General features: G+C 36.0%; 5 non-coding genes across 5 annotated transcripts; all 5 read right to left on the minus strand.

Annotated features, from left to right (window-relative positions):
* Positions 1-7,398: 7,398 nt before the first annotated feature.
* LOC117149449 lies at positions 7,399-11,360 on the minus strand. The gene has a single exon (XR_004460307.1). It is a non-coding gene; the product is annotated as a large subunit ribosomal RNA (ribosomal RNA).
* Positions 11,361-11,755: 395 nt separating this feature from the next.
* On the minus strand, positions 11,756-11,934 carry LOC117149452. The gene has a single exon (XR_004460309.1). It is a non-coding gene; the product is annotated as a 5.8S ribosomal RNA (ribosomal RNA).
* A 686-nt stretch (positions 11,935-12,620) lies between these two features.
* Positions 12,621-14,615, minus strand: LOC117149455. Its single transcript, XR_004460312.1, has one exon. It is a non-coding gene; the product is annotated as a small subunit ribosomal RNA (ribosomal RNA).
* A 4,791-nt stretch (positions 14,616-19,406) lies between these two features.
* On the minus strand, positions 19,407-23,367 carry LOC117149450. Its single transcript, XR_004460308.1, has one exon. It is a non-coding gene; the product is annotated as a large subunit ribosomal RNA (ribosomal RNA).
* A 395-nt stretch (positions 23,368-23,762) lies between these two features.
* Positions 23,763-23,941, minus strand: LOC117149453. Its single transcript, XR_004460310.1, has one exon. It is a non-coding gene; the product is annotated as a 5.8S ribosomal RNA (ribosomal RNA).
* Positions 23,942-24,137: the final 196 nt, after the last annotated feature.

A 24,137-nucleotide genomic window follows, 5' to 3' on the forward strand; every position in this document is an offset into this window, starting at 1 on the left:
CATTTAATATATAATTTTATATTTCTTTCATAAGAATCCATATTTGTATTATACCGTAACGATATAATAATCCAACTATACGGCAGGTAATAAATTAATATTTGCCTGCCTCCAAAAATTAACGATAATATATGGAAACGATTTGTTATTCTATATATAATAGAAACTTGACTTTTGTTTCAACGATATTATCTATAAAGCGTATATTCCTATTATCCGCGGAGCCAAGTCCCGTGTTCTATAGAACTGAGAAACAAATTTGTACGGATAATAATATACTTTATTGTATGTAACCAATATAAACATAATCCGAAATAAATATTTCGAATAATGCGGGAGGTCGGCAACCACTGCCTACCTATAGTAGTTTTTGAACCCGCTGTCCTCAAAGCGGGTATTTTCAATTCCGTTTGCCACCCAACATACGGGCTATTCTCTTATATATTAAGAGATTATAGGAACATTTCATTTTTTTTCCATTATTCATATATAATATGATTATTTTTTCCCTTATACATATAATAATTAATCATTTTCATATGTATATTATTTAATTTACTCATATTATTGCCAAAATCATATGAATACATAAGTTTTGAACAATATGAGAGGTCGGCAACCACTGCCTACCTATAGTAGTTTTTGAACCCTCTGTCGTAATTCCGGTCGTTTACACTACTATACCCTCTCACTATAATGGCTTTTCTCTATAATACTAAGAGAATGTGGGATATTTTCAGCATTTTTTCCCTTATACATATAATAATTAATCATTTTCATATGTATATTATTTAATTTACTCATATTATTGCCAAAATCATATGAATACATAAGTTTTGAACAATATGAGAGGTCGGCAACCACTGCCTACCTATAGTAGTTTTTGAACCCTCTGTCGTAATTCCGGTCGTTTACACTACTATACCCTCTCACTATAATGGCTTTTCTCTATAATACTAAGAGAATGTGGGATATTTTCAGCATTTTTTCCCTTATACATATAATAATTAATCATTTTCATATGTATATTATTTAATTTACTCATATTATTGCCAAAATCATATGAATACATAAGTTTTGAACAATATGAGAGGTCGGCAACCACTGCCTACCTATAGTAGTTTTTGAACCCTCTGTCGTAATTCCGGTCGTTTACACTACTATACCCTCTCACTATAATGGCTTTTCTCTATAATACTAAGAGAATGTGGGATATTTTCAGAATTTTTTCCCTTATACATATAATAATTAATCATTTTCATATGTATATTATTTAATTTACTCATATTATTGCCAAAATCATATGAATACATAAGTTTTGAACAATATGAGAGGTCGGCAACCACTGCCTACCTATAGTAGTTTTTGAACCCTCTGTCGTAATTCCGGTCGTTTACACTACTATACCCTCTCACTATAATGGCTTTTCTCTATTATACTAAGAGAATGTGGGATATTTTCAGCATTTTTTCCCTTATACATATAATAATTAATAATTTTCATATGTATATTATTTAATTTACTCATATAATTGCCAAAATCATATGAATACATAAGTTTTGAACAATATGAGAGGTCGGCAACCACTGCCTACCTATAGTAGTTTTTGAACCCTCTGTCGTAATTCCGGTCGTTTACACTACTATACCCTCTCACTATAATGGCTTTTCTCTATAATACTAAGAGAATGTGGGAATATTTCAGCATTTTTTCCCCTATACATATAATAATTAATAATTTTCATATGTATATTATTTAATTTACTCATATAATTGCCAAAATCATATGAATACATAAGTTTTGAACAATATGAGAGGTCGGCAACCACTGCCTACCTATAGTAGTTTTTGAACCCTCTGTCGTAATTCCGGTCGTTTACACTACTATACCCTCTCACTATAATGGCTTTTCTCTATAATACTAAGAGAATGTGGGAATATTTCAGCATTTTTTCCCCTATACATATAATAATTAATAATTTTCATATGTATATTATTTAATTTACTCATATAATTGCCAAAATCATATAAATACATAAGTTTTGAACAATATCAGAGGTCAGCAACGGTCTTTCCTCTATAATACTAAGATAATATGGGAATATTTTCAGCATTTTTTCCCTTATACATTTATACATATAATAATTAATCATTTTCATATGTATATTATTTAATTTACTCATATTATTGCCAAAATCATATAAATACATAAGTTTTGAACAATATCAGAGGTCAGCAACGGTCTTTCCTCTATAATACTAAGATAATGTGGGAATATTTCATCATTTTTTCCTTTATACATTTATACATATAATATTTAATCATTTTATATGTATATTATTTAATTTACTCATATAATTGCCAAAATCATATAAATACATAAGTTTTGAACAATATCAGAGGTCGGCAACGGTCTTTCCTCTATAATACTAAGATAATATGGGAATATTTCAGCATTTTTTCCCTTATACATATAATAATTAATCATTTTCATATGTATATTATTTAATTTACTCGTATAATTGCCAAAATCCTATGAAGACATAAGAGAATACAATATGAGAGGTCGGCGCAACCATAATATAGTAGTTGATGACGAGGTGTTTGGCAACTTGATACAATTCTTTAAAAAGTCTTTATATTAATTATATGATAGGGACAATATCATATGCGTCACTAAATTGATGACGAGGTGTTTGGCAACGTGACACAAATCATTAAAGTCTTTATATTAATTATATGATAGAGACAATATCATATGCGTCACTAAATTGATGACGAGGTATTTGGCAACTTGATAGAATTCTTTAAAGTCTTTATATCAAAAATTATATGATAGGGACAATATCATATGCGTCACTAAATTGATGACGAGGTGTTTGGCAACTTGACACAATTCATTAAAGTCTTTATATTAATTATATGATAGAGACAATATCATATGCGTCACTAAATTGATGACGAGGTATTTGGCAACTTGATATAATTCTTTAAAGTCTTTATATCAAATATTATATGATAGGGACAATATCATATGCGTCACTAAATTGATGACGAGGTGTTTGGCAACTTGACACAATTCATTAAAGTCTTTATATTAATTATATGATAGGGACAATATCATATGCGTCACTAAATTGATGACGAGGTATTTGGCAACTTGATACAATTCTTTAAAGTTTTTATATCAAAAATTATATGATAGGGACAATATCATATGCGTCACTAAATTGATGACGAGGTGTTTGGCAACTTGACACAATTCATTAAAGTCTTTATATTAATTATATGATAGGGACAATATCATATGCGTCACTAAATTGATGCCGCCCGTGGCATCACCAAACGTCACCTCTGGCAGGAGCTACCGAGACGCCCTCAACGGAGTGCACGCAGCACCGCAGAATCCCACAACCCCAGTCCAAACCCAAACAGAAACCCCACACTCCGGTCAGATAGAAGCGATGTTCGCTCGCATGGAAGGAATGATGGAAAGGATGATGGAGCGCATGTTCACCCAGATGACACAGCTGGTGGCCACCATTCTCAACAGCAAGTCATGCAACTAAAGCTCCACCTAGTCGTCTGGAATGCGAACGGCCTGCAGAACAGCAAGGCCATAGTCGAGCACCATCTGAAGACCCACCAGATCGATATCCTACTCGTAGCCGAAACCCACTTCTCCCCCAGATCCCACTTTAATATCAGCGGATATGACCTCATCCATGCAGACCATCCTTCTGGCAGAGCACGCGGTGGAGCAGCCATCCTCATCAGGAGCGGTATTCAATACCTAGAGCTGCCCGCGTTTCAGCAAGACTGGGCACAATGTCCTGTCATCAGGATTGTCAGCCCGCAAGGAGATTTAGACATTGGAGCGGTCTACTTTCCCCCCAGATACCGCATAACAGCATCTCACCTCAGTGAGTTCTTCGAGCATTTTGGGCCCCGCTTCATAGCAGCTGGAGATTATAACGCCAAACATTCTTGGTGGGGATCGCGCGCCAACAACCCCAAAGGGAAAACTCTGTTTGGGTACCTGCAACGCCACCGACTGGACTGCCACTCCACTGGCGAGCCCACTCACTGGCCAACGAATCCCCTCAAGACTCCAGACCTACTGGACTTTGCTGTGTCGAAAGGCATAGGGCATGCGAAGATCAGCTGCACAACAAATGCTGATCTCCTGTCAGACCACTGTGCAATAAACGTGCTAATCAACACGCCAGTCCTCAGGAAAACCCCGCTCAGAAGGCTCACTGGAAAATATACCGACGCCGCCAAGTTCGCGTCCTGGATGCTCTCCACCGTCAATCCGAACCCCATCCTCAACACACCCAGGAACATTGATGAAGCTATCGGGAATCTCACCAGGCAGATGCAAAACGCTGCGGAATTCGCAAGCCCACCGCCACCAAAGACTGCGAGAACACCTAGCAGGGACCTCCACCTCTGGTCCCCGGAAATTGCGGCACTCGTGACTGAGAAGAGGCGTCTCAGGAGAGTTTGGTTCTTGACGCGCAATCCAAGAGACAAAACAGCGCTCAATCACGCCACAAAGGAGTTGAAGGACAAGATCTCCAGCCTACGCCAGGACTCCTTCCTCAGATTCCTCGAAGAACTCTCTCCCGGGGACCCAGACCACAACTGTGGAACGTCACCCGCCACATTAAACGACCAGCCAAAAAGGTTTCCGCAGTGCGCAAAGCAGATGGATCCTGGTGCCGTTCGGATGCTGAAAGAGCAGAAGCTTTCGCCGAACACCTTTACAACGCCTTCTCTCCGTTCGACTGCTGCACTGCCGAAGAACATGCTGAAACAGCCCGGTTTCTCAATAGCCCAAGCTCTCCCGGTCCCCCGTTGGAACCAGTCGACCCTGAGGAAGTTGCGCAGGAGATTGCTCTACTGAAGAACAACAAATCTCCAGGCCTGGATCGTATAGATGCGGCGGCCCTAAAAATGCTCCCATTCCGCTGCACACAAATGCTGGCCAGCATTTACAACAGCTGCTTCCGGCTAGGGTACTTCCCGGAAGAGTGGAAAAGAGCAGAGGTTATTGTCCTCCTCAAGCCTGGTAAGCCTGAAGCCAATCTCGCCTCCTATCGTCCGATTAGTTTGCTGGCAATCCTCTCCAAAATACTCGAAAGAGTATTTTTGCGCAGAGTATTGCCAGTACTGGATGAGGCTGGTTTGATCCCCGATCACCAGTTTGGCTTCAGGCGCTCCCACGGAACACCAGAGCAATGCCACCGGCTAGTCGAACGGATCCTCGAGGCATTCGAGCAAAAGAAATACTGCTGCGCTGTAATGCTCGACGTGAAGCAGGCATTCGACAGAGTTTGGCATCCTGGACTCCTCCATAAACTCAAATCCTACCTCCCAAGCCCCCATTTTACCCTCCTCAAATCCTACACTGAGGGAAGAGCATTCCAAGTCAGATGCGGAAGTGCAATAAGCCTACCCAGACTGATCAGAGCTGGAGTTCCGCAAGGCAGTGTGCTCGGACCAATACTGTACACCCTTTACACCGCAGACCTTCCCATAATCCCCTCCAGGAACCTAACTATAGCGACTTATGCAGATGACACGGCTTTCCTCGCCTCCTCATCCGACCCACGAGAAGCCTCCGAAACAATCCAAAGGCAAATGGACGCGCTACATCCCTGGCTCAGCAGGTGGAACATCGTAGTGAACGCGGAAAAATCTACCCAAACAACATTTGCACTAAGGAGAGGAGACTGCCCACCGGTCACGCTAAACGGAGTCATCATTCCCAACGCACCCGCACCCAAGTACCTAGGACTTACCCTGGACCGCAGGCTCACTTGGCGTCCCCACATCGTCAGCAAACGCATACAGGCCGATGCGCGTCTGAGGCAGATGCATTGGCTTATTGGGAGAGGGTCCAAGCTAAGGCAGAACCACAAAATCCTGGTGTACAAGGCAATTCTCAAGCCCATCTGGACCTACGGGATACAGCTATGGGGCACGGCAAGCCACACGAATCGCCTGCGTATACAGCGGTTCCAGAATAGGTGCTTGAGAATTGCCTGTAATGCGCATCCCTACCACGAGAATGTCGCCATACATAGGGAACTTGGAATCCCACAAGTCGCTGATGAAATCTCCAGGCTCAGCGAGAGATACCTGAAAAGGCTCGAAAACCACCCTAACCACCTCGCCACCAACCTGTTAGACAATAGCCAAACAAGCAGACGTCTCATGAGGAGACACCCTCTCGATCTTCCACAACAATAGACAACACATATAAAACCCGCCACAAATACATGTACAATAGTATCCCTTAAGCTAATGTTCCCCCGCAAAACCATTTAATTATTGTCCACTAGGACAGATTTTAAATAAATAAACGCACGCTAAAAAAAAAAAAAAAAAAAAAAAAAAAAAAAAAAAAAAAAAAAAAAAAAAAAAAAAAAAAAAAAAAAAAAAAAAAAAAAAAAAAAAACTAAATTGATGACGAGGTATTTGGCAACTTGATATAATTCTTTAAAGTCTTTATATCAAAATTATATGATAGGGACAATATCATATGCGTCACTAAATTGATGACGAGGTGTTTGGCAACTTGACACAATTCATTAAAGTCTTTATATTTTTTTTTTGTTTTTTTTTTTTTTTTTTTTTTTTTTTTTTTTTTTTTTTTTTTTTTTTTTTTTTTTTTTTTTTTTTTTTATATGATAGGACAATATCATATGCGTCACTAAATTGATGACGAGGTATTTGGCAACTTGATACAATTCTTTAAAGTTTTATATCAAAAATTATATGATAGGGACAATATCATATGCGTCACTAAATTGTGATGACGAGGTGTTTGGCAACTTGACACAATTCATTAAAGTCTTTATATTAATTATATGATAGGGACAATATCATATGCGTCACTAAATTGATGACGAGGTATTTGGCAACTTGATAAATTCTTTAAAGTTTTATATCAAAAATTATATGATAGGGACAATATCATATGCGTCACTAAATTGATGACGAGGTGTTTGGCAACTTGACACAATTCATTAAAGTCTTTATATTAATTATATGATAGGACAATATCATATGCGTCACTAAATTGATGACGAGGTATTTGGCAACTTGATACAATTCTTTAAAGTTTTATATCAAAAATTATATGATAGGGACAATATCATATGCGTCACTAAATTGATGACGATTTGCAACTGAAAATTAAAGTCTTTATATAAATTATACGATAGGGACAATATCATATGCGTCACTAAATTGATGACGAGGTATTTGGCAACTTGATATAATTCTTTAAAGTCTTTATATCAAAAATTATATGATAGGGACAATATCATATGCGTCACTAAATTGATGACGAGGTGTTTGTTTGGCTACAGGAAAAATCATTTATTTATCGAATCATCAAGCAAAGGATAAGCTTCAGTGGATCGCAGTATGGCAGCTGCTCAACCACTTACAACACCTTGCCTGTTACAAAAGTCGTTTACAATTGATTCTAGGCTTTGTCATTGTATTAAATAATGCTTTTATATGTAACTAGCGCGGCATCAGGTGATCGAAGATCCTCCTAATTTACTATGTTACAAATTACATTGGCATCACATCCATTGTCGTTTATAAAATAAATTATAAACTTTAAATGGTTTAGAAGCCATACAATGCAAATTGCCCCTTATTTATCATTGCAGTCCAGCACGGATACGACCTTAGAGGCGTTCAGGCATAATCCAACGGACGTAGCGTCATACCACTGTTCGCTCGAACAAGTATTGTGCCATTGGTCCGTACCTGCGGTTCCTCTCGTACTACGCAGGAATGCTGTCGCAACAACGTTTTGTCATTAGTAGGGTAAAACTAACCTGTCTCACGACGGTCTAAACCCAGCTCACGTTCCCTTGCATGGGTGAACAATCCAACGCTTGGTGAATTTTGCTTCACAATGATAGGAAGAGCCGACATCGAAGGATCAAAAAGCGACGTCGCTATGAACGCTTGGCCGCCACAAGCCAGTTATCCCTATGGTAACTTTTCTGACACCTCTTGTTAAAAACTCTTTAAACCAAAAGGATCGATAGGCCGAGCTTTTGCTGTCCCTGTGTGTACTGAACACCGAGATCAAGTCAGCATTTGCCCTTTTGCTCTATGTGTGGTTTCTGTCCGCACTGAGCTGGCCTTGGGACACCTCCGTTATTATTTGAGAGATGTACCGCCCCAGTCAAACTCCCTACCTGGCAATGTCCTTGAATTGGATCATACCTGAGTAATTGGAGTTATACCAAATTTTCAAATCAAAAATACATAAATGCATCGTTTTATTAAAGAATTTGTTTGCGATTATATAACAAACTCGTGATACTTTGATCAAGAAGCTTGCATCAAAACCCAATACCATAAGATATAATAAATATATCCGTATAATGGCTAGGAAATGATACACGTTCCATTTAATCAAGTAAGTAAGGAAACAATAAGAGTAGTGGTATTTCATTGACGATACCAAACCGAGGTCTAATATCTCCCACTTATTCTACACCTCTTATGTCTCCTTACACTGCCAGATTAGAGTCAAGCTCAAAAGGGTCTTCTTTCCCCGCTAATTATTCCAAGCCCGTTCCCTTGGCTGTGGTTTCGCTAGATAGTAGATAGGGACAGTAGGAATCTCGTTAATCCATTCATGCGCGTCACTAATTAGATGACGAGGCATTTGGCTACCTTAAGAGAGTCATAGTTACTCCCGCCGTTGACCCGCGCTTACTTGAATTTCTTCACTTTGACATTCAGAGCACTGGGCAGAAATCACATTGTGTCAACACCCGCTAGGGCCATCACAATGCTTTGTTTTAATTAGACAGTCGGATTCCCCAAGTCCGTGCCAGTTCTGAATTGATTGTTAATTGATAATCGTTATAATTGATAAGAACTAATTGGTTTAACCCAAATAGTATTCTTAAAAATTTTAGCAAGAAAGTTCCACAATTGGCTACGTAACTAAACTATCCGGGGAACAAGTAACTAACATAAATGCTAGAAACTCTATTTACCCAGAACGAGCACATAAACCATGTTATTGTTTCCCAATCAAGCCCGACTATCTCAATCTTCAGAGCCAATCCTTATCCCGAAGTTACGGATCTAATTTGCCGACTTCCCTTACCTACATTATTCTATCGACTAGAGACTCTTCACCTTGGAGACCAGCTGCGGATATTGGTACGGCCTGTTGAGAAGTTTGCGTGTCCCCACCATAAATTTTCAAGGTCCGAGGAGAAAATATCGACACAACAGTATATGTCATGCTCTTCTAGCCCATCTACCATATCTCTCTGCGAAAGACTTCCATGGTAGTACGGCTATAAAACAGAAAAGAAAACTCTTCCGATATCTCTCGACGGCTTCTTTATGGTCGTTCCTGTTGCCAGGATGAGCACGAGGCCCATATTTAATAACAAACGGATACTCAACAGGTTACGGAATTGGAACCGTATTCCCTTTCGTTCAAAATTATTCAAGTGTATTATATTCGCTTTGTTTATATAGTTAGGCATTTTTGTTTTACTTGAAAATTTTCGGCTTTCGCCTTGAACTTAGGACCGACTAACTCGTGATCAACCACTGTTCACACGAAACCCTTCTCCACTTCAGTCCTCCAAGGTCTCATTCGATTATTTGCTACTACCACCAAGATCTGTACCAATGGCAGCTCCATGCAGGCTTACGCCAAACACTTCTACGCATACCATTGTACCTTCCTACTCACTAAAGTTTCAAAATTTATATCACAAGTAATATAAATCATCTACTTTAGCGGTAATGTATAGGTATACAACTTAAGCGCCATCCATTTTAAGGGCTAGTTGCTTCGGCAGGTGAGTTGTTACACACTCCTTAGCGGATTTCGACTTCCATGATCACCGTCCTGCTGTTTTAAGCAACCAACGCCTTTCATGGTATCTGCATGAGTTGTTAATTTGGGCACCGTAACATTACGTTTGGTTCATCCCACAGCGCCAGTTCTGCTTACCAAAAGTGGCCCACTGGGCACATTATATCATAACCTTGAACTTCATATCAAGAAAGTTAAGGTTCTTACCCATTTAAAGTTTGAGAATAGGTTAAGATCGTTTCGACCCTAAGGCCTCTAATCATTCGCTTTACCAGATAAGATTATTTTATATAATATTAAAATGCACCAGCTATCCTGAGGGAAACTTCGGAAGGAACCAGCTACTAGATGGTTCGATTGGTCTTTCGCCCCTATACTCAATTCTGACAATCGATTTGCACGTCAGAACTGTTTCGGTCTTCCATCAGGGTTTCCCCTGACTTCAACCTGATCAAGTATAGTTCACCATCTTTCGGGTCACAGCATATATGCTCAAGGTACGTTCCAGTTAGAGGCATAAATAATATAAATATACATTATACATAACTATATAGAACGCCCCGGGATTGTGTTAATTAGCTATAAATAGCTAAAAAACTAATCCCATTATTAGTCAAGTTAATTACGCTATTAGGTTTACATCCCAATAACTTGCACATATGTTAGACTCCTTGGTCCGTGTTTCAAGACGGGTCCCGAAGGTATCCTGAATCTTTCGCATTGTTAATCATACAAGAGCATATAATAAACACAAAAATCAATGATAATTATGCCATTATATAATTCCGAAAAATTAACGCTCTGTAATAATATAAATCTATCAGCACTTTATCAAATTAATAACATTTATTCTGTGTTAAAATGCAAGCAATTTAATTGGAATAAACTATAAGTTATATTTTATGATAAATTTGGGATATGCTAATAGATTACAATGTCCTTATATGGAAAAAATGCACATTATTCTTAATAATATTATTTAAATATTACAATTTTAATGATGAATTTTCCATAACGGATATTCAGGTTCATCGGGCTTAACCTCTAAGCAGTTTCACGTACTGTTTAACTCTCTATTCAGAGTTCTTTTCAACTTTCCCTCACGGTACTTGTTTACTATCGGTCTCATGGTTATATTTAGTTTTAGATGGAGTTTACCACCCACTTAGTGCTGCACTATCAAGCAACACGACTCTTTGGAAACATCATCTAGTAATCATTAACGTTATACGGGCCTGGCACCCTCTATGGGTAAATGGCCTCATTTAAGAAGGACTTAAATCATTAATTTCTCATACTAGAATATTGACGCTCCATACACTGCATCTCACATTTGCCATATAGACAAAGTGACTTAGTGCTGAACTGTTTTCTTTTCGCTCGCCGCTACTAAGAAAATCCTTGTTAGTTTCTTTTCCTCCCCTAATTAATATGCTTAAATTCAGGGGGTAGTCCCATATGAGTTGAGGTTGTATATATAACTATTTTTTGCCATAAATTCTTTATATATAAATGATAAAACAATCAATTAAATTCGTTATAAATAGTTCCAATAGTTCTTGTAAGCAAAGTTATTTTTTATCCATTTAACGAACCAACGAAGAATAATAACAAAACCAAGATTTTTCTTTTTCCGAATCATTAATAAGAGACAATTCTAGATGAAAAATATTTCAATTTTTTATGCTAGACATTTCTCAGTATTATTTGATTGAAAAAGAAAATATTTCTCTTCGTTTTTCACATTCAAATGTGAGATAATGTTTTTCATTTCTTTTTTAATATTATGAATAAAATCATTATTTAATCCAATAATATACCATATGCTTATAAAAAATTTATAAACAACTTAATTAGCATAGTCTTACAACCCTCAACCATATGTAGTCCAAGCAGCACTATAAAATTAATTAAAGTACATAACAGCATGGACTGCGATATGCGTTCAAAATGTCGATGTTCATGTGTCCTGCAGTTCACACGATGACGCACAGTTTGCTGCGTTCTTCATCGACCCATGAGCCGAGTGATCCACCGCTTAGAGTTTTATAATTCATTTTTATATAATATCAATATTGTTTTTATTGAAAGAAATTAAAAATACACCATTTTACTGGCATATATCAATTCCTTCAATAAATTTATTTTTATACCTAAAAATAAATGTTGCGATATGTCTTAGTTTCATATAAGCATTATGTATCATAAAAATCTGGTTATGGTTTGCTATTTTGGGTGACACATACTGCAAAATTTATATAAAACATTAACCTGATGGATGACAGGTACAAACATTGTATATTTTAGGTTGTTGCATTAGCCAACGTATGCTCATAACATAGATGAACAATACATATTCGCAACGCGTGTATATTATGGTCCATATACACACACACTTATTTTGAATACCACATTCAAAATTATTTTAATTTTAATTCGACTTCTACTTTCAAATTTTGTTCAGTTTCTTCGATTTCCATTTTCGAGAATTTGTTTTTATAGGAAACGCCATTGTTGTAGTAGGTACTGCCACAAATACGCACAACAACATTAATAATGTTAAAGTCTTTTTATGAGGTTGCCAAGCCCCACATATAAAATAAAAGCCATCTTCATTTTATTTTGACTTTAACTTTTGATTCCGTGGAATCATTTTGTAATATTTTTATTTTGGTAAATTGTATTTATTTGTATTATAACAAATGTTTATTAACGATAAGGATATTATACAATAATGATCCTTCCGCAGGTTCACCTACGGAAACCTTGTTACGACTTTTACTTCCTCTAAATAATCAAGTTCGGTCAACTTTTGCGAAACAACCGTAACACGCAAGGCGTCACAGTGATCACGTCCGGAGACCTCACTAAATAATTCAATCGGTAGTAGCGACGGGCGGTGTGTACAAAGGGCAGGGACGTAATCAATGCGAGTTAATGACTCACACTTACTGGGAATTCCAAGTTCATGTGAACAGTTTCAGTTCACAATCCCAAGCATGAAAGTGGTTCAGCGGTTTACCCGGACCTCTCGGTCTAGGAAATACACGTTGATACTTTCATTGTAGCGCGCGTGCAGCCCAGGACATCTAAGGGCATCACAGACCTGTTATTGCTCAATCTCATTATTGCTAGACGCAATTTGTCCATTTAAGAAGCTAGTGTCCTTATAATGGGACAAACCAACAGGTACGGCTCCACTTACATAAACACATTCAAACACAATAAACATTTTACTGCCACCATGAATGAAGGCTACATAAGCTTCAGCACCATAATCCTGAAGATATCTATTTAATATATTTGAGTCTCGTTCGTTATCGGAATTAACCAGACAAATCACTCCACGAACTAAGAACGGCCATGCACCACCACCCATAGATTCGAGAAAGAGCTATCAATCTGTCTTACACACTTATGTTCGGACCTGGTAAGTTTTCCCGTGTTGAGTCAAATTAAGCCGCAGGCTCCACTCCTGGTGGTGCCCTTCCGTCAATTCCTTTAAGTTTCAGCTTTGCAACCATACTTCCCCCGGAGCCCAAAAGCTTTGGTTTCCCGGGAAGCGACTGAGAGAGCCATAAAAGTAGCTACACCCAATTGCTAGCTGGCATCGTTTATGGTTAGAACTAGGGCGGTATCTGATCGCCTTCGAACCTCTAACTTTCGTTCTTGATTAATGAAAACATCTTTGGCAAATGCTTTCGCTTAAGTTAGTCTTACGACGGTCCAAGAATTTCACCTCTCGCGTCGTAATACTAATGCCCCCAAACTGCTTCTATTAATCATTACCTCTTGATCTGAAAACCAATGAAAGCAGAACAGAGGTCTTATTTCATTATCCCATGCACAGAATATTCAGGCATTTGAAGCCTGCTTTAAGCACTCTAATTTGTTCAAAGTAATAGTACCGGCCCACAATAACACTCGTTTAAGAGCACTAGTGCAGGTTTTTAAATAGGAGGAACATATGAAAAAATACAAGTATTTAATCACATATAAGAACTCCACCGGTAATACGCTTACATACATAAAGGTATAGTACTAACCACAATTGTAAGTTGTACTACCCGTATGAAGCACAAGTTCAACTACGAACGTTTTAACCGCAACAACTTTAATATACGCTATTGGAGCTGGAATTACCGCGGCTGCTGGCACCAGACTTGCCCTCCAATTGGTCCTTGTTAAAGGATTTAAAGTGTACTCATTCCAATTACAGGGCCTCGGATATGAGTCCTGTATTGTTATTTTTCGTCACTACCTCCCCGAGCTGGGAGTGGGTAATTTACGCGCCTGCTGCCTTCCTTAGATGTGGTAGCCGTTTCTCAGGCTCCCTCTCCGGAATCGAACCCTGATTCCCCGTTACCCGTTGCAACCATGGTAGTCCTAGATACTACCATCAAAAGTTGATAGGGCAGACATTTGAAAGATCTGTCGTCGGTACAAGACCATACGATCTGCATGTTATCTAGAGTTCAACCAATATAACGATCTTGCGATCGCTTGGTTTTAGCCTAATAAAAGCACATGTCCCATAAGGTTCATGTTTTAATTGCATGTATTAGCTCTAGAATTACCACAGTTATCCAAGTAACTGTTAACGATCTAAGGAACCATAACTGATATAATGAGCCTTTTGCGGTTTCACTTTTAATTCGTGTGTACTTAGACATGCATGGCTTAATCTTTGAGACAAGCATATAACTACTGGCAGGATCAACCAGAATAATGTTTTTCCTTCATATTCCATTCATATATTTTGAATCGAAATAAGCAATATAATAGATATATAGATATATAGATTTTTCACTTTATATAATTCCATGATTTTTATTATATTGAATAAAATTCAATATTTCGCCTTTGGGTAAAATTTTAAATATATAAGTAAAAAAATCCATTCGATTACGGCCATTTTTATATAGCATTCGTAATCCATATTTTCATTTTTAATTTATACTTGTTTTACCAATATAACAAGAATTTCATCTAATTATTGTAATATATATATTTCTATAATTTTATCTTTTTATACATACATATTTCATTATAAAATATCATTTTATTTCCAACATACATAATTATTGTATCCACACATGTACAATTTTTGTTTAACCAATATAAATATTAAGTTAAATCATTTGCATTTTGAAGATAAATTTAAAATTTATCTCTTTTCATATATATCTCTGGTAATATATAACATAAAACCAAGCGCATATGATAATATTTCCACATTTAATATATAATTTTATATTTCTTTCATAAGAATCCATATTTGTATTATACCGTAACGATATAATAATCCAACTATACGGCAGGTAATAAATTAATATTTGCCTGCCTCCAAAAATTAACGATAATATATGGAAACGATTTGTTATTCTATATATAATAGAAACTTGACTTTTGTTTCAACGATATTATCTATAAAGCGTATATTCCTATTATCCGCGGAGCCAAGTCCCGTGTTCTATAGAACTGAGAAACAAATTTGTACGGATAATAATATACTTTATTGTATGTAACCAATATAAACATAATCCGAAATAAATATTTCGAATAATGCGGGAGGTCGGCAACCACTGCCTACCTATAGTAGTTTTTGAACCCGCTGTCCTCAAAGCGGGTATTTTCAATTCCGTTTGCCACCCAACATACGGGCTATTCTCTTATATATTAAGAGATTATAGGAACATTTCATTTTTTTTCCATTATTCATATATAATATGATTATTTTTTCCCTTATACATATAATAATTAATCATTTTCATATGTATATTATTTAATTTACTCATATTATTGCCAAAATCATATGAATACATAAGTTTTGAACAATATGAGAGGTCGGCAACCACTGCCTACCTATAGTAGTTTTTGAACCCTCTGTCGTAATTCCGGTCGTTTACACTACTATACCCTCTCACTATAATGGCTTTTCTCTATAATACTAAGAGAATGTGGGATATTTTCAGCATTTTTTCCCTTATACATATAATAATTAATCATTTTCATATGTATATTATTTAATTTACTCATATTATTGCCAAAATCATATGAATACATAAGTTTTGAACAATATGAGAGGTCGGCAACCACTGCCTACCTATAGTAGTTTTTGAACCCTCTGTCGTAATTCCGGTCGTTTACACTACTATACCCTCTCACTATAATGGCTTTTCTCTATAATACTAAGAGAATGTGGGATATTTTCAGCATTTTTTCCCTTATACATATAATAATTAATCATTTTCATATGTATATTATTTAATTTACTCATATTATTGCCAAAATCATATGAATACATAAGTTTTGAACAATATGAGAGGTCGGCAACCACTGCCTACCTATAGTAGTTTTTGAACCCTCTGTCGTAATTCCGGTCGTTTACACTACTATACCCTCTCACTATAATGGCTTTTCTCTATAATACTAAGAGAATGTGGGATATTTTCAGAATTTTTTCCCTTATACATATAATAATTAATCATTTTCATATGTATATTATTTAATTTACTCATATTATTGCCAAAATCATATGAATACATAAGTTTTGAACAATATGAGAGGTCGGCAACCACTGCCTACCTATAGTAGTTTTTGAACCCTCTGTCGTAATTCCGGTCGTTTACACTACTATACCCTCTCACTATAATGGCTTTTCTCTATTATACTAAGAGAATGTGGGATATTTTCAGCATTTTTTCCCTTATACATATAATAATTAATAATTTTCATATGTATATTATTTAATTTACTCATATAATTGCCAAAATCATATGAATACATAAGTTTTGAACAATATGAGAGGTCGGCAACCACTGCCTACCTATAGTAGTTTTTGAACCCTCTGTCGTAATTCCGGTCGTTTACACTACTATACCCTCTCACTATAATGGCTTTTCTCTATAATACTAAGAGAATGTGGGAATATTTCAGCATTTTTTCCCCTATACATATAATAATTAATAATTTTCATATGTATATTATTTAATTTACTCATATAATTGCCAAAATCATATGAATACATAAGTTTTGAACAATATGAGAGGTCGGCAACCACTGCCTACCTATAGTAGTTTTTGAACCCTCTGTCGTAATTCCGGTCGTTTACACTACTATACCCTCTCACTATAATGGCTTTTCTCTATAATACTAAGAGAATGTGGGAATATTTCAGCATTTTTTCCCCTATACATATAATAATTAATAATTTTCATATGTATATTATTTAATTTACTCATATAATTGCCAAAATCATATAAATACATAAGTTTTGAACAATATCAGAGGTCAGCAACGGTCTTTCCTCTATAATACTAAGATAATATGGGAATATTTTCAGCATTTTTTCCCTTATACATTTATACATATAATAATTAATCATTTTCATATGTATATTATTTAATTTACTCATATTATTGCCAAAATCATATAAATACATAAGTTTTGAACAATATCAGAGGTCAGCAACGGTCTTTCCTCTATAATACTAAGATAATGTGGGAATATTTCATCATTTTTTCCTTTATACATTTATACATATAATATTTAATCATTTTATATGTATATTATTTAATTTACTCATATAATTGCCAAAATCATATAAATACATAAGTTTTGAACAATATCAGAGGTCGGCAACGGTCTTTCCTCTATAATACTAAGATAATATGGGAATATTTCAGCATTTTTTCCCTTATACATATAATAATTAATCATTTTCATATGTATATTATTTAATTTACTCGTATAATTGCCAAAATCCTATGAAGACATAAGAGAATACAATATGAGAGGTCGGCGCAACCATAATATAGTAGTTGATGACGAGGTGTTTGGCAACTTGATACAATTCTTTAAAAAGTCTTTATATTAATTATATGATAGGGACAATATCATATGCGTCACTAAATTGATGACGAGGTGTTTGGCAACGTGACACAAATCATTAAAGTCTTTATATTAATTATATGATAGAGACAATATCATATGCGTCACTAAATTGATGACGAGGTATTTGGCAACTTGATAGAATTCTTTAAAGTCTTTATATCAAAAATTATATGATAGGGACAATATCATATGCGTCACTAAATTGATGACGAGGTGTTTGGCAACTTGACACAATTCATTAAAGTCTTTATATTAATTATATGATAGAGACAATATCATATGCGTCACTAAATTGATGACGAGGTATTTGGCAACTTGATATAATTCTTTAAAGTCTTTATATCAAATATTATATGATAGGGACAATATCATATGCGTCACTAAATTGATGACGAGGTGTTTGGCAACTTGACACAATTCATTAAAGTCTTTATATTAATTATATGATAGGGACAATATCATATGCGTCACTAAATTGATGACGAGGTATTTGGCAACTTGATACAATTCTTTAAAGTTTTTATATCAAAAATTATATGATAGGGACAATATCATATGCGTCACTAAATTGATGACGAGGTGTTTGGCAACTTGACACAATTCATTAAAGTCTTTATATTAATTATATGATAGGGACAATATCATATGCGTCACTAAATTGATGACGAGGTATTTGGCAACTTGATACAATTCTTTAAAGTTTTTATATCAAAAATTATATGATAGGGACAATATCATATGCGTCACTAAATTGATGACGAGGTGTTTGGCAACTTGACACAATTCATTAAAGTCTTTATATTAATTATATGATAGAGACAATATCATATGCGTCACTAAATTGATGACGAGGTATTTGGCAACTTGATATAATTCTTTAAAGTCTTTATATCAAAAATTATATGATAGGGACAATATCATATGCGTCACTAAATTGATGACGAGGTGTTTGGCAACTTGACACAATTCATTAAAGTCTTTATATTAATTATATGATAGGGACAATATCATATGCGTCACTAAATTGATGACGAGGTATTTGGCAACTTGATACAATTCTTTAAAGTTTTTATATCAAAAATTATATGATAGGGACAATATCATATGCGTCACTAAATTGATGACGAGGTGTTTGGCAACTTGACACAATTCATTAAAGTCTTTATATTAATTATATGATAGGGACAATATCATATGCGTCACTAAATTGATGACGAGGTATTTGGCAACTTGATATAATTCTTTAAAGTCTTTATATCAAAAATTATATGATAGGGACAATATCATATGCGTCACTAAATTGATGACGAGGTGTTTGGCAACTTGACACAATTCATTAAAGTCTTTATATTAATTATATGATAGGGACAATATCATATGCGTCACTAAATTGATGACGAGGTATTTGGCAACGTGATAGAATTCTTTAAAGTCTTTATATCAAAAATTATACGATAGGGACAATATCATATGCGTCACTAAATTGATGACGAGGTATTTGGCAACTTGATATAATTCTTTAAAGTCTTTATATCAAAAATTATATGATAGGGACAATATCATATGCGTCACTAAATTGATGACGAGGTGTTTGTTTGGCTACAGGAAAAATCATTTATTTATCGAATCATCAAGCAAAGGATAAGCTTCAGTGGATCGCAGTATGGCAGCTGCTCAACCACTTACAACACCTTGCCTGTTACAAAAGTCGTTTACAATTGATTCTAGGCTTTGTCATTGTATTAAATAATGCTTTTATATGTAACTAGCGCGGCATCAGGTGATCGAAGATCCTCCTAATTTACTATGTTACAAATTACATTGGCATCACATCCATTGTCGTTTATAAAATAAATTATAAACTTTAAATGGTTTAGAAGCCATACAATGCAAATTGCCCCTTATTTATCATTGCAGTCCAGCACGGATACGACCTTAGAGGCGTTCAGGCATAATCCAACGGACGTAGCGTCATACCACTGTTCGCTCGAACAAGTATTGTGCCATTGGTCCGTACCTGCGGTTCCTCTCGTACTACGCAGGAATGCTGTCGCAACAACGTTTTGTCATTAGTAGGGTAAAACTAACCTGTCTCACGACGGTCTAAACCCAGCTCACGTTCCCTTGCATGGGTGAACAATCCAACGCTTGGTGAATTTTGCTTCACAATGATAGGAAGAGCCGACATCGAAGGATCAAAAAGCGACGTCGCTATGAACGCTTGGCCGCCACAAGCCAGTTATCCCTATGGTAACTTTTCTGACACCTCTTGTTAAAAACTCTTTAAACCAAAAGGATCGATAGGCCGAGCTTTTGCTGTCCCTGTGTGTACTGAACACCGAGATCAAGTCAGCATTTGCCCTTTTGCTCTATGTGTGGTTTCTGTCCGCACTGAGCTGGCCTTGGGACACCTCCGTTATTATTTGAGAGATGTACCGCCCCAGTCAAACTCCCTACCTGGCAATGTCCTTGAATTGGATCATACCTGAGTAATTGGAGTTATACCAAATTTTCAAATCAAAAATACATAAATGCATCGTTTTATTAAAGAATTTGTTTGCGATTATATAACAAACTCGTGATACTTTGATCAAGAAGCTTGCATCAAAACCCAATACCATAAGATATAATAAATATATCCGTATAATGGCTAGGAAATGATACACGTTCCATTTAATCAAGTAAGTAAGGAAACAATAAGAGTAGTGGTATTTCATTGACGATACCAAACCGAGGTCTAATATCTCCCACTTATTCTACACCTCTTATGTCTCCTTACACTGCCAGATTAGAGTCAAGCTCAAAAGGGTCTTCTTTCCCCGCTAATTATTCCAAGCCCGTTCCCTTGGCTGTGGTTTCGCTAGATAGTAGATAGGGACAGTAGGAACTCGTTAATCCATTCATGCGCGTCACTAATTAGATGACGAGGCATTTGGCTACCTTAAGAGAGTCATAGTTACTCCCGCCGTTGACCCGCGCTTACTTGAATTTCTTCACTTTGACATTCAGAGCACTGGGCAGAAATCACATTGTGTCAACACCCGCTAGGGCCATCACAATGCTTTGTTTTAATTAGACAGTCGGATTCCCCAAGTCCGTGCCAGTTCTGAATTGATTGTTAATTGATAATCGTTATAATTGATAAGAACTAATTGGTTTAACCCAAATAGTATTCTTAAAAATTTTAGCAAGAAAGTTCCACAATTGGCTACGTAACTAAACTATCCGGGAACAAGTAACTAACATAAATGCTAGAAACTCTATTTACCCAGAACGAGCACATAAACCATGTTATTGTTTCCCAATCAAGCCCGACTATCTCAATCTTCAGAGCCAATCCTTATCCCGAAGTTACGGATCTAATTTGCCGACTTCCCTTACCTACATTATTCTATCGACTAGAGACTCTTCACCTTGGAGACCAGCTGCGGATATTGGTACGGCCTGTTGAGAAGTTTGCGTGTCCCCACCATAAATTTTCAAGGTCCGAGGAGAAAATATCGACACAACAGTATATGTCATGCTCTTCTAGCCCATCTACCATATCTCTCTGCGAAAGACTTCCATGGTAGTACGGCTATAAAACAGAAAAGAAAACTCTTCCGATATCTCTCGACGGCTTCTTTATGGTCGTTCCTGTTGCCAGGATGAGCACGAGGCCCATATTTAATAACAAACGGATACTCAACAGGTTACGGAATTGGAACCGTATTCCCTTTCGTTCAAAATTATTCAAGTGTATTATATTCGCTTTGTTTATATAGTTAGGCATTTTTGTTTTACTTGAAAATTTTCGGCTTTCGCCTTGAACTTAGGACCGACTAACTCGTGATCAACCACTGTTCACACGAAACCCTTCTCCACTTCAGTCCTCCAAGGTCTCATTCGATTATTTGCTACTACCACCAAGATCTGTACCAATGGCAGCTCCATGCAGGCTTACGCCAAACACTTCTACGCATACCATTGTACCTTCCTACTCACTAAAGTTTCAAAATTTATATCACAAGTAATATAAAATCATCTACTTTAGCGGTTAATGTATAGGTATACAACTTAAGCGCCATCCATTTTAAGGGCTAGTTGCTTCGGCAGGTGAGTTGTTACACCACTCCTTAGCGGATTTCGACTTCCATGATCACCGTCCTGCTGTTTTAAGCAACCAACGCTTTCATGGTATCTGCATGAGTTGTTAATTTGGGCACCGTAACATTACGTTTGGTTCATCCCACAGCGCCAGTTCTGCTTACCAAAAGTGGCCCACTGGGCACATTATATCATAACCTTGAACTTCATATCAAGAAAGTTAAGGTTCTTACCCATTTAAAGTTTGAGAATAGGTTAAGATCGTTTCGACCCTAAGGCCTCTAATCATTCGCTTTACCAGATAAGATTATTTTATATAATATTAAAATGCACCACTATCCTGAGGGAAACTTCGGAAGGAACCAGCTACTAGATGGTTCGATTGGTCTTTCGCCCCTATACTCAATTCTGACAATCGATTTGCACGTCAGAACTGTTTCGGTCTTCCATCAGGGTTTCCCCTGACTTCAACCTGATCAAGTATAGTTCACCATCTTTCGGGTCACAGCATATATGCTCAAGGTACGTTCCAGTTAGAGGCATAAATAATATAAATATACATTATACATAACTATATAGAACGCCCCGGGATTGTGTTAATTAGCTATAAATAGCTAAAAAACTAATCCCATTATTAGTCAAGTTAATTACGCTATTAGGTTTACATCCCAATAACTTGCACATATGTTAGACTCCTTGGTCCGTGTTTCAAGACGGGTCCCGAAGGTATCCTGAATCTTTCGCATTGTTAATCATACAAGAGCATATAATAAACACAAAAATCAATGATAATTATGCCATTATATAATTCCGAAAAATTAACGCTCTGTAATAATATAAATCTATCAGCACTTTATCAAATTAATAACATTTATTCTGTGTTAAAATGCAAGCAATTTAATTGGAATAAACTATAAGTTATATTTTATGATAAATTTGGGATATGCTAATAGATTACAATGTCCTTATATGGAAAAAATGCACATTATTCTTAATAATATTATTTAAATATTACAATTTTAATGATGAATTTTCCATAACGGATATTCAGGTTCATCGGGCTTAACCTCTAAGCAGTTTCACGTACTGTTTAACTCTCTATTCAGAGTTCTTTTCAACTTTCCCTCACGGTACTTGTTTACTATCGGTCTCATGGTTATATTTAGTTTTAGATGGAGTTTACCACCCACTTAGTGCTGCACTATCAAGCAACACGACTCTTTGGAAACATCATCTAGTAATCATTAACGTTATACGGGCCTGGCACCCTCTATGGGTAAATGGCCTCATTTAAGAAGGACTTAAATCATTAATTTCTCATACTAGAATATTGACGCTCCATACACTGCATCTCACATTTGCCATATAGACAAAGTGACTTAGTGCTGAACTGTTTTCTTTTCGCTCGCCGCTACTAAGAAAATCCTTGTTAGTTTCTTTTCCTCCCCTAATTAATATGCTTAAATTCAGGGGGTAGTCCCATATGAGTTGAGGTTGTATATATAACTATTTTTTGCCATAAATTCTTTATATATAAATGATAAAACAATCAATTAAATTCGTTATAAATAGTTCCAATAGTTCTTGTAAGCAAAGTTATTTTTTATCCATTTAACGAACCAACGAAGAATAATAACAAAACCAAGATTTTTCTTTTTCCGAATCATTAATAAGAGACAATTCTAGATGAAAAATATTTCAATTTTTTATGCTAGACATTTCTCAGTATTATTTGATTGAAAAAGAAAATATTTCTCTTCGTTTTTCACATTCAAATGTGAGATAATGTTTTTCATTTCTTTTTTAATATTATGAATAAAATCATTATTTAATCCAATAATATACCATATGCTTATAAAAAATTTATAAACAACTTAATTAGCATAGTCTTACAACCCTCAACCATATGTAGTCCAAGCAGCACTATAAAATTAATTAAAGTACATAACAGCATGGACTGCGATATGCGTTCAAAATGTCGATGTTCATGTGTCCTGCAGTTCACACGATGACGCACAGTTTGCTGCGTTCTTCATCGACCCATGAGCCGAGTGATCCACCGCTTAGAGTTTTATAATTCATTTTTATATAATATCAATATTGTTTTTATTGAAAGAAATTAAAAATACACCATTTTACTGGCATATATCAATTCCTTCAATAAATTTATTTTTATACCTAAAAATAAATGTTGCGATATGTCTTAGTTTCATATAAGCATTATGTATCATAAAAATCTGGTTATGGTTTGCTATTTTGGGTGACAC

Source organism: Drosophila mauritiana, unplaced genomic scaffold (assembly GCF_004382145.1).
Source record: "Drosophila mauritiana strain mau12 unplaced genomic scaffold, ASM438214v1 U_213, whole genome shotgun sequence".
Taxonomy (NCBI): Eukaryota; Metazoa; Arthropoda; class Insecta; order Diptera; family Drosophilidae; genus Drosophila; species Drosophila mauritiana.